Source organism: Pseudophryne corroboree, chromosome 5 (genome assembly GCF_028390025.1).
Source record: "Pseudophryne corroboree isolate aPseCor3 chromosome 5, aPseCor3.hap2, whole genome shotgun sequence".
NCBI lineage: Eukaryota > Metazoa > Chordata > Amphibia > Anura > Myobatrachidae > Pseudophryne > Pseudophryne corroboree.
In genome coordinates, this window is record NC_086448.1 from 99,595,246 (window position 1) to 99,607,532 (window position 12,287).

The following is a 12,287-nucleotide window of genomic DNA, read 5'->3' on the forward strand; positions in this document are numbered from 1 at the left end:
AGTAAATTACATTGTTTTGTGTAAATAGTTTTAAAAGCCATAGGATAGGCTTGTGTGGGGTTGCAGGAATCATTTGTCACCTTTCCATTGACTTTTATTATAAAACAGTTATAAAAACTAAGGGGTCTATTTACTAAGCTTTAGATGGAGATAAAGTGCAGAGATAAAGTTCCAACGAACCAGCTCCTAATTGCAATTTTTCAAATGCAGCCTATGACATGCCAGGTAGTTGCTGATTGGCAACTCCATGCACTTTATCTCCATCCAAGGCTTAGTAAATAGACCTCCTAAGTGGCCTACTTCCTATAGATGCCTCCTGCAGCATAAGAATAATTGTGTTATGGTATTGTACAGCCGCTTCCTTGTGGCTGCGCTATACCAACCACATCACAATCGGGCCCTCAGTGTTGAGGTGGCGGAGGGATATCCTCTTAACGACCATGGATCTCCTTCCCATAGAAAGGAGCGGGGCTCCGAGAATCAACAGCAACTCCTATCCGCATGAAAACTCTGAAAACATTCAGTTTCTGGAGTTTCTGAATACTTCATGGCAGAGGCGTCACACCGGGTGTGGTGACACCCGGAGCGCACTCTGGGGGTCATTCTGAGTTAATCGCTCGCTGCCGATTTTCGCAGCGCAGTTATCAGGTGAAAAAACTGCATTTCTGCGCATGTGCATGCCCCGCAATGCGCACGCGCGACGTACGGGTACAAAGCTCTTTGTGGTTGTGCTTAGGTTCTAGCGAAGTTTTCCTTCACACTGGCGGCCGCGAGAAGATTGACAGGAAAGAGGTGTTTCTGGGTCTCAACTGACCGTTTTCAGGGAGTGTTTGTAAAAATGCAGGCGTGGCTGGGCGTTCGCTGGGCGGGTGTATGACGTCAAATCCGGACACGAATAGGCTGAAGTGATCGGAAGCGCTGAGTAGGTTCAGAGCTACTCTGAAACTGCACAAACTGTTTTTGCAGAGATCGGCTGCACAAGCGTTCGCACTTCTGCTAAGCTATAATACACTCCCCAGTGGGCGGCGGCATAGCGCTTGTACGGCTGCTAAAACTGCTAGCGAGCGATCAACTCAGAATGACCCCCTATGTACTATTACACACACACACACACATTAACCCCCCACCCCGCGCTCAGGCCACGGGCATCCAAAAGGGGGCATGGCCTAATTTAAAAGGGGCGTAGCCTCACGGGTCTTTTCTCCTTCGCTCCGGGGGCATGTCCAGCTTCCCTGAAGATGCTGGCTACCCCCCGGAGACTGGACTGTGTGTGTGCCGGCTCTTATCTGTGACAGGAGCCGAGTGCTGCAGGAGATTATCTCACAGCAGCACTCGGCTCCTGTCACTGCAGAAGAGCTGGCACTTTGGTGTCACCCCTTCTGGCTGCACTCCCCACACCCGCCTTCTGACGCCATTGCCTGGTGGCCTGCTTCTAATAATGAATGGACCCATTACATAAACCATGGGGGAACTAACATTTCCACACGTGTATCAGACTCTCTAAGTATGACAAATAGGCCCCTCCAGGAGAGCGCCACCAATGTTTGCTTGTAGTGACAGGTTAATTAAAGTCGTATTTTACTTATGTCACTGAACTGTGAACTTTTAGTTTAAAGCCCATGCAAATAGGACTTTCTCTAATTAAGGGGTGCACCATTGTTTTGGTATGTGCGCCACATTGTGATAGCCCATGTGGGGATAGTGTGTAGTTTCCAGGTAGCAACAGTGAAACTGGTCTTATTGATAAGACTGCAGAGGACAGTGACAGTCTGGCAGTAAATTAGAGTGCAACGGAGTGATCCTGATTCACCGCAAGACTATCTGACATCATAGTCACAGTTCCCCTCTCGGTGCAATGCAGTAAAGAAGAGCTAGAGGGGGTCTTTGTATACTGGATGCCGTAATATTTTTGTCCTGGTGTCCCTGGTAACCCTGTGTCTGTCCTGCTTCCTACAGGCAGTGATAATCACTGTGAAGGCTTTGATTTATAGTGATTAAGCAATTTGTAATCTGTTTTAATTGACAGTTCAGAATCTTTTGGTCTATAAATCAAGCAGTTCTGTCATTCACAGCTAATGGTGATCTAAGCATACACCTGAAACTCTATGGGTGGTATTCAAATGATATATCACGACCAATCTCCTTTCTAAAATGATAAAATGATTCCCGTTATCGCACATGTTGCGCCCATAGTAATCAGGTTTAGCTGTGAAAAGGGTCGGGTGCGTCATTACCCCGCAGGGGGGGGGGAGCAAGCTGAAATGATGATACCACGCCCCCAAGGGCAGAAACAGAATGGGTGTGGATCAGTGGTGCAAGTAGAAAAAATGTCTTACGGGTACTGTGTGCGCGCGCCGAAGGCGCGCGCGCAAAAAAATGGGTGTGGCCAAATGCCACATGGGGCGTGGCCAATGGAAATGGGGGCGTGATACACATATGGGGGAGGGGCAGATACACGTATGACCCCAATAGTGCCAGATACACGTTGCCCCACAGTGCCAGATATACATTGCCCCACAGTGCCAGATACACATTGCCCCACAGTGACAGATATACATTGCCCCACAGTGCCAGATACAGAAATGCCCCCAGAGTGCCAGATATACATTGCCTCGCAGTGTCAGATACACGTTGCCCCACAGTGCCAGATATACATTGCCCCACAGTGCCAGATATACATTGCCCCACAGTGCCAGATACACATTGCCCCACAGTGCCAGATACAGAAATGCCCCCAGAGTGCCAGATATACATTGCCTCGCAGTGTCAGATACACATTGCCCCACAGTGACAGATACACATTGCCCCACAGTGCCAGATACACATTGACTAACAGTGCCAGATACACATTGCCCCACAGTGCCAGATACAGAAATGCCCCCAGAGTGCCAGATATACGTTGCCTCGCAGTGTCAGATACACGTTGCCCCACAGTGCCAGATATACATTGCCCCACAGTGCCAGATATACATTGCCCCACAGTGCCAGATACACATTGCCCCACAGTGCCAGATACAGAAATGCCCCCAGAGTGCCAGATATACATTGCCTCGCAGTGTCAGATACACATTGCCCCACAGTGACAGATATACATTGCCCCACAGTGCCAGATACACATTGACTAACAGTGCCAGATACACATTGCCCCACAGTGCCAGATACAGAAATGCCCCCAGAGTGCCAGATATACGTTGCCTCGCAGTGTCAGATACACGTTGCCCCACAGTGCCAGATATACATTGCCCCACAGTGCCAGATACACATTGCCCCACAGTGCCAGATACACAAATACCCCCACTGTGTCAGATATACATTGCCCCCCGTGCCAGATACAGAAATGCCCCTACAGTGCCAGATATGCCCCCAGTGCCAGATATCCCCCAGTGCCAGGTATACATGCCCCCCCAGTGCCAGATATCCCCCAGTGCCAGGTATACATGCCCCCCTGTGCCAGATATCCCCCAGTGCCAGGTATACATGCCCCCCTGTGCCAGATATCCCCCAGTGCCAGGTATACATGCCCCCCTGTGCCAGATATCCCCCAGTGCCAGGTATATATGCCCCCCAGTGCCAGATATCCCCCAGTGCCAGGTATATATGCCCCCCAGTGCCAGGTATATATGCCCCCCAGTGCCAGATATCCCCCAGTGCCAGGCTTTATGCCTCCCAGTGCCAGATATCCCCCAGTGCCAGGTATATATGCCCCCCAGTGCCAGATATCCCCCAGTGCCAGGTATATATGCCCCCCAGTGCCAGGTATATATGCCCCCCAGTGCCAGATATCCCCCAGTGCCAGGTATATATGCCTCCCAGTGCCAGATATCCCCCAGTGCCAGGTATATATGCCCCCCAGTGCCAGATATCCCCCAGTGCCAGGTATATATGCCCCCCAGTGCCAGATATCCCCCAGTGCCAGGTATATATGCCCCCCAGTGCCAGGTATATATGCCCCCCAGTGCCAGATATCCCCCAGTGCCAGATAGAAATGCCCCCCCAGTGCCAGATATCCCCCAGTGCCAGGTATAACCCCCCCCCCCCCCCTTCCCTGCTCACCGCTGCCGCTGGCCGCTGCCGTCCTGTGTGAGGGAAGGAGAGCGCAGCCTGTGCCTCTCCTTCCCCTCAGTCTCCGGCGGGTGTCTCACAGTTTAATTCAGCGCCGATCCGTGAGCCAATCAGAGCTCGCACCGCGAGCTCTGATTGGCTCACGGATCGGCGCTGAATTAAACTATGACAGCCGCCGGAGACTGAGGGGAAGGAGAGGCACAGGCTGCGCTCTCCTTCCCTCACATCAGCGGCGGTGCGAGGAGCGGCGGCCCGTCGGTGTGGGTACGGCGTACCCACGGCTAAATTCTTACGGGTACGCCGTACCCACCCGTACCCGCCCACTTGCACCACTGGTGTGGATGGGGGTGAAAAGAACTAAATACTGCCGTATATGTTGCTCTATATCAGGCCTGGCCAACCTGAGGCTCTCCAGCTGTTGTTTAACTACCCATCCCAGCATGCTGTGCCACAGTTTTTGCATTCCCTAATTACAAAACTGTAGCAGAGCATGCTGGGACTTGTAGTTTCACAACAGCTGGAGAGCCACAGGTTGTCCAGGCCTGCTCTATATTGTATCGTGTTACTCTTATTGATGGGTCACCCAGAATTAGAGATGGCCATGGAACGGTTCATCATCAGTGGTGTACTTGGTACATTACATCCATGGCAGGAAGCAGTCAGCAGAAAAACAGTGATGGTTTGAACAATTGAAGGGCGTCACTAGCTAGGAATACTTGAATGAGATTGACCTATCAGAGAAGAAGGGAGGGGCTAAGCAGGCAGGGCTAAGTGCTGTGGTACACAATTGGACCTCTGCCATCGATGGCGTGGAAAGATTGGACCTCTGCAATCGTAGGTACCTAGTGCTTGCTGGTGTACATAGCCGGCCCTAATCAATATGATGCCCTAGGCAAGATTTTGGCTGGTGCCCCCTAACACCGCTGCTAGTTCCTCCTCTGACCCTGCACCATACTTGCCTACTTTTGAAAAGTAGTTTCAGGGAGATTATGAATCGCACTCTAATGCGCCGCACCATTGAGGGGGCGTGTCACATTGCACCCAAGGGGCGTGTCTATCTCCACCTATGGGCGTATCTACTGTCCATAGGCGTGCGCAGCACATTTTATTTGGGGGTGCACCATTGGAGGGGTGTGTCTAGCCTTTTGGGCGTGTCTAGCACAATCTATTGACGGTCAACGCAATATAAAATATCCACCCTTGTACCAATCCTAATAATGCAGATGTGGTGTGCACCAAACAAACACCCCTGCTGGGACTCACTGCAATTACACTGCTCCTCCTCAGCCTGGTCTGGCTCCCCCTCTCTTTCCCCTGCAAGCTCCAGCAGCTTACTTACAAGTCAGTAACTCACTGACAGTCGCAGACTAGTACTGCTGCTGCTGGAAAAACGAGTAACGTGTCAATGCTGCTGCAGACCGCCTGCCAGTATTGAATTTGTCTTCCTATGAGGAACGCTGGCTGCATGCTGCTCCTCATCAGTGGCTGGCATTGGCATAGCATAGAAGGAGAGATGTGTGTATGTGGCGGGTGTGACAGGTGGGCGTGCGAGCAGCATGACGTCATCACGTCACATCACGCAGTTTTTGTACATGGAGATGGAGCCGGGAGTTTGAAAGCCGGTGGCAGTGGCACCCTTGATTAACCCAGGAATCCGGTCAGTAATGCAGTCCTGACAGGGTGCAGCGCAGAGGGGACAGTAATCAGCCTGCTCGGCGATCACTGCATCAGGCATGTGAGATCGGGGTGCCAGATATTAGGGGCTGCCTGTGCGCACCAGGCACCCCCCCTGCGCACACCTATGCTACTGTCAATCAGGGGTGTGTCCTGCAGTGTCAGGTGAAACCCAAACTGCAAAGCTCAGTACTGGCTACACACTGGCATCGCAGCTACATTACACAGCAGGGCTACATACTGACATCACACTAACGTTACACAACAGGGCTGCACAATGACATCACAGCTACATTACATGGCTACACACTGACATCTTATCAACATTACACAGGAGGGCTACACATTGACATCACACCTACATTACACAGCAGAGCTACAAATTGACATCACACCTACATTATACAGCAGAGCTACACATTGACATCACACCTACATTACACAGTAGAGCATATGGGAACAAAGGCGCCGAGCCCGGGATGGCGCCGGAGAGGGGTAAGGGGGAGGGGCGGCAGGTGGCCCGCGGGCCAGCGGCGCGAAGGAAAGGGGGGGCGGGCAAGCGTGCCCGTCCGCTCTTTCACACCTGGAGAGCTGGCAGCCAGTCAGGAGGCGGGGGGGGGGGGGGGGGGGCGGCCGGACAACGGGTGGGTAAATAGGAAAGGCGGGGGGAGGAGGCGGCCAGTGAGGAGAGAGCAGAGTTCATAGCGTGAGCTCTGTCTGCGAGGAGTCCGATCACCAGCAGCGGCGGCGGCCAGCGAAGCGGAGCGGAGGGCACCCACATCGACAACGAGAAGCAGCATTCACTCGCGGGGGGCGCGGCACAGCGGGTCCACATCGGAGGCGTAGGCAGCAGCGGCAGGGGAGCCCGATCTTCATCGCGTGCAGGCCGGGTAAGTGACTTCCAGTCACTTCCGGTCGCTCGGCGGCTCCTACTTTCGGGCGCATCGCGGGGGGGACGAAAAGTGTTACACTCGCCGGACAGGGCCACCCGCGATCTCGGCCCCGCTGGTCAGCTGCACAGCGCACACTGTCTCCCCTGCATAAGCACAATAAAAAGCAGCATGGAGGGGCCAGCAGAGAAGGGGGTCAGAAGAAGGAGCATACCCCACAGATTCAGAGAGGAGACCGAGGACAGCGCAGGGTTACACTTTAACCCTGCAGGGAGGGAAGGAACACGTCAGCAGCAGCAGCACAGGGATAAGAAGGCAGGAGCTTCCCCTGGCGGCCGGAAAGGAAGAGGACGGCTGCAGGAGCAGAGGAGAAGAAAAAGCAGCTCCAATCCCACGGCCAGGGCGGCGAAGAGGAAGAAGCAGCCGGCAGCAGCGACCACCAGCGAGCAGCAAAAGGGGGTGAGTGACCTGCCGCCTATTTACGAAGATATCCCCGCGGCAGCGGAGTCAGATGGCCCCTACTCTGGGGGGGAGGGGCGGAAGGTTTGGGAAAAAAGTTTGAACAACGGCAACCCCAGCTCATCCACCACACAACCGCAAACCCCAGCCCGTAGATGGGAGAAAGGAGAAGCAGGATACGAGGGCGGGCCATCATAAGGCGGCCGGGACGCTTGGGTGCAGCAGGCTTCCACCCAGCTGTTCAGGGAGGTGTCACAGCTTCCGGCGTTGGGGCAACTGGGCAGGGGGCGACAGGACCCCGTACACCGTCACAGCAGGGAGAGGCATTACAAGGGGCATGCAAGCAGGGAGTCATCTTATGGCCGGAGATCCCCGCGTTACCACTCGCCACCTCCCAGCTCCCGACATCAGCACAGCCACCATTCCGCAGCACGCAGGTCATCACCGATTAGGAGTTACAGCCGACACGCATCACCGCCGGCGGCATACATCACCTCACGGCACGGCTGTCGAGGGTGCAGCTGCAGCAGGCAAGAAGACAGGCAGGAGCAGCATTATCAGCTGATGGGAGGAGGGCATCGATCAGCGCAGCACAGCAGCCAGCACGGCACTCCGGCAAGACAAGGCGACAGGGCGGCAGGACACAGGAACTTGCAAGTCTTCACCACGCCAGCCAGATCACCGCATGGGAACAATACGGCTGTCCACGGTACCATCACGCCACGGGAGCAGCAGCGGTCAGGAGGCACGGAATTCCAGCGTGGAGAGAGCGTCACGGGCTACGCTCCGGCCAGCGATGCCCCAGCAGTCCACACGGTCCAAGTGGCTACCACACCGAAGGCGGCGTCCTGCGCAATGACCAGCGCGGACGGTCCAGCGAGGGAATCCTCACACGGGATGGGTGAGACCAATGTTGATATGAACAGTTTGTGTAATGTTATTGTGTCCCCAGATATCTCGCAAAATGTTAGTAATGTTATGGTTAAGTTCACGGGGGTGGTTGGTAATGGCGGAGCAGGTCAGGGGAGGGAGCAGGGGGATAGCGCAACAGATTCGGACGAGGACGAATCATGCAGAGTATTGAGGGAGCAGCTAAAGTTAGCCAGAGCGACTTGTAAGAAAAAGAAAGGGCTTACCCCTGGGACAGACGCGGTTAGGGAGCGGATGGGGCAGGTTCAGCAGGACACGGCTAAGAAATTTTTGCAGACAGGGACCGCAGTGGGTTGTGAGTTTAGTTCAGTTGCAGGCCACCTGCCAAAACAAACCAGAAAGGAGATTGAAAAAGGGGCGTTCGTGGATATATGCTCATTGACCGAGAAAGGCCTGAGCGACAAGGAAAAGGCGAAACCGAAAGGGGGTACACAAGCCGATAGCTACAAGACTATGGAGAACTGGCTGAGCGGAATGTTCGCCTACTCCGGCTGTTACATAGAAGTGTACCCCGAGGTAGCGATGAGCATGTTAAAATATACGGATTTTATATACTCCGTGTACAAGGAGCAAGGGGGGATCAGTCTGGCTGAGGTACGACGAGCGATTCAGAGCGAAGGCGGAGGGCGGTAAGCCCATTGACTTCGGAGTTAGGGACCTCGACGCGTGGCTCAAGGCATTAGCAAGCGGTATAGGGGAGAAGGCTACACCGGCACACGCAGCCGGTGAGGGGAGGCCTAGCACGCAGAAACATGACCTTAAATGTTGGGCGTTTAACGAATCACAGTGCACCCGCACGCAGTGCAAGTTCAAGCACGCATGTTCTTTTTGCAACGCAAGCCATGCCGCAAAGGATTGCAATAGGAAAAGGGCTAATCACCCAAGAAAGCTACCCGCGGCAGCAGGGGCTGGGAAAAGCGGTTAGCCCAGTGAACCTAAGCAGGATCCTGGGGTGGCTAGCCAGGTATCCCAAGCAGCAGGAAGCCAAATTGCTGCGGGACGGTTTTAGGGAGGGTTTTAGAATACCGATAATAAGAGAGGTCCCGCCCACAGAAAAAAATAAGAAACCTGAAATCTGTCAAGGAACAACCGGGGGTGGTACGCGAGAAGATCGCAAAGGAGCTAGAGTTAGGTAGAATGGCGAGGCCATTCACAGTCCCCCCAATACCGGATTTGATAGTTTCACCTTTGGGACTGGTCCCAAAAAAGGCACCGGGGAAGTTCAGGCTCATTCAGCACCTGTCTTACCCCGAGGGAGGGTCAGTGAACGACGCACTGGACAAAGAGCAATGCTCAGTGCAGTATCAATCTTTTGACCAGGCGGTCAAGATGGTAAGAGCACAAGGGAGAGGAGCTCTCATGGCAAAGTTAGACATCGAGTCGGCTTTCAGACTGCTCCCCTTGCACCCAGAGAGCTTCAGGCTGATGGGGTTAAGCTTTGACGGGGTTTTCTTTGTGGACAAATGCCTGCCAATGGGTTGCGCCATTTCATGCGCTTTCTTCGAGGCATTTAGTTCGTTTCTACAATGGTGTTTGCAGGAACGCGCTGGGGCAAGGGCCATAGCGCATTATCTAGACGATTTCTTGGTGGCGCGCCCACCAGAGTCGGGACAGTGCAGCCACCTTTTACGCGAGCTGCGGGGTATGCTGGAAGAGTTCAGCGTACCCATCGCGGCTGAGAAAACAGGGTCCAACGGAAGTTATATCCTATTTAGGCATAGAAATCGACACGGTTAGGCAGGAGTGCAGACTCCCCACAGAAAAGGTGGTAAAGTTGGTCAGGGAGGTGAGCGACTGCACAAAGGCCAAGAAGGTCACGTTGGGGCAGTTGCAGTCATTACTGGGGAGCCTAAATTTCGCTTGCAGGGTGATTCCAATGGGCAGAATCTTCAAGAGGCGGCTGGAACAAGCCACAGCAGGCATGGCAACAAAGCACCACTTCATACGTATCACCAGGGAGCTTAGGGAGGACCTGCGGGTGTGGGAGGAGTTCCTCCTACATTTCAACGGTGTGCAAATCTGGCCCAAGGCAGTAGCGTCAAACCACGCGCTGCAGTTATTTACAGACGCAGCAGGAGCTACGGGGTTTGGGGCATACTTGCAGGGCGAATGGTGCGCCCAGCAATGGCCACCAGAATGGGAGACCGCGGGGATCACCAGGAATTTAGCGGCATTGGAGTTGTTCCCAATAGTCGTGGCAGTTGATATATGGGGAAAAGAGCTGGCAAACAGGCAGATCCAATTCTGGTGCGACAACATGGGGGTGGTGCAAGCCGTTAACAACCAGCGGGCATCATCGCCGCCAGTGGTCAGGTTGCTTAGGAGGTTGGTGGCAGCATGTTTGCACCACAACATAACATTCAAAGCTAGACACGTGCCAGGGGAGAAGAACGTAATAGCGGACGCATTGTCCAGGCAGAAGTGGGAAGTTTTGAGGGCAGCAGCACCTGGAGCAAGCGCAGTAGGTTTAACATGCCCCTCCTATCTCTGGCAGATAGTCGATCAGAATTAGACAACTTGGTGGAGCGGTCCCTGGCACCAAAGACCTGGAAGGCCTACAAGGCTGCATGGGAAAAATGGCGGCAGTTCCAGGGGGCGGGGGATATTGAAGCCAAGCCTCCACAGCATCAATTGTTGGCGTTCTTGGACAAGCTCAGAAGGGAGCAGACCTCCAGGGCCAGAGCAAACACGATACTAGCAGGTGTATCCTTTTTTCAGAAACTGGCAGGCAAAAGGGACGAGACGAAAAGTTTCATAGTACGCACTATAATGAAGGGCTGGGCAAGGGCGGAGGTTAGGAAACCAGATGCTAGAGAGCCAATCACAATCGAAAGGCTGAGGAAACTGATAGAAGCGGTCCCAAGCATCTGCAGCGACCAGAGCGAGGCGAGGTTGTTTACAACGGCGTTTATTATGGCTTTTAGTGGGGCATTCAGGGTTAGCGAATTGGTAGCGCAGTCCAAAACGGCAAAGGAAACTGGCCTGCAGCACAGTAGCGTTAGCATAGCGGATGACGCGGTATTGTGTAAAATACGCCGATCTAAGACAGACCAGAACGGAAAGGGAAAATGGGTGCAGCTACGTAGGCACGCCGACGCTACGGTCTGCCCGGTAAGGGCGGTCGAAGCCTTTCGGGTAACAAGACCGGCAGGAGGGGAGAATTTTCTGGTGCACAAGGACGAGGCTGCGCTCACTAGGTACCAGTTCTCAGCAGTATTGAAGAGATGCGTAAGAGCACTTGGCTGGCAGGCGGAGAGGTTCGGGACACACTCGTTTAGAATAGGGGCGGCCACGTCAGCCGCTAACGAAGGGTGCGCGATCGAGGAGATCAAAGCGTTAGGCAGGTGGGGGTCCAACAGCTATAGGCGCTACATTAGACCCCTCAACGACGAAACAGAAAATATCTAACTATCATATTCCCCCCCCCCCTTTCCCCCCCTCTCCCACACATCCCCGTCCGCAGGAGAAAAGGAGGCAAGACAGATATGGATCGTCGGTCATTCATACGTTCACTGGGCGGCAGCAAGGGCCGCAGGGAGGTCTTATGGAAGGCAGTTGGGGCTAGCGGAGAAGGATGGGAATGTACGCTGGTTTGGGCAAAGAGGGATGAGGTGGCACGGCTTGAGGGGCACCTTGTTATCCGGGGAAGAGGCGGCAGGCAGCCCGGACACCATAGTATTACACCTGGGGGGTAACGATTTGGGCGACGTGAAATCCCTAGACTTGATCAGGACAATACGGGCCGATCTAGCGTGGGTAAACGAGCGATGGCCGGACGTAGAGTTAATATGGTCTAACATCATCCCCAGGCTATCTTGGCGCGGAGCATGGAAAGGGGCAGGAGTAGAGAGGGCCAGGAAAAGGGTCAACGCGGCCGTGGGCAAGTGCGTTGCAGCGCTAGGGGGACGGGTCGTACGGCATAAGGACATCAGCCAAAAGATCGGGGGCATGTATAGGGGCGACGGGGTCCATTTGTCGGACATTGGGATTGACCTGTTCAATAATGCGCTTCAGGAGGCACTGGAGGCCGGGGGTCGGTAGCTGGTTGCAGGGTGGGGGCTTCGGGTCTCGGGGGGGGGCAGCCGAGATCCCCGTGTGGCGGGAAGAAGCGGTGCGCAAGGCATGGCGAACGGGGGGAGCCAGCTGAGGTTGGCAGATTCACCCTCGGTGAACGGGCGCACGCTCGGCTCCAGCTTTGGACGGTTGGGCCAGTGAGCTGCGTGCCAGGCGAGCGTGATATGCGCCAGGAGGGCTGGTTCCCCAGGGGCGTTG